Below are 238 nucleotides of genomic sequence, written 5' to 3'. Positions count from 1 at the left end.
CCCTGGGTTCCCTTATATTCTGGATCTAGGCATCCTTCCAGTTCCCACCCCCAACCACACCCTGCAGACTGTAGCAGCCCAGGCTGGGCTGAGTGCCATAGGGTGGAGACAGCAACCTCCAAAGTTGTGGAAAACAGAAGAGAATGCCTAACTGACTTCTCTCAAAACTTGACTAAAGAGAAACCAGGTAGTGGGCTCAAAAAAAAAAAAAAAAAAAAAAAAAAAAAAAAAAAAAAAA

Source organism: Sciurus vulgaris, assembly GCF_902686455.1.
Source record: "Sciurus vulgaris genome assembly, chromosome: 1".
Classification (NCBI taxonomy): Eukaryota; Metazoa; Chordata; class Mammalia; order Rodentia; family Sciuridae; genus Sciurus; species Sciurus vulgaris.
This window is presented reverse-complemented; position numbering follows the sequence as displayed.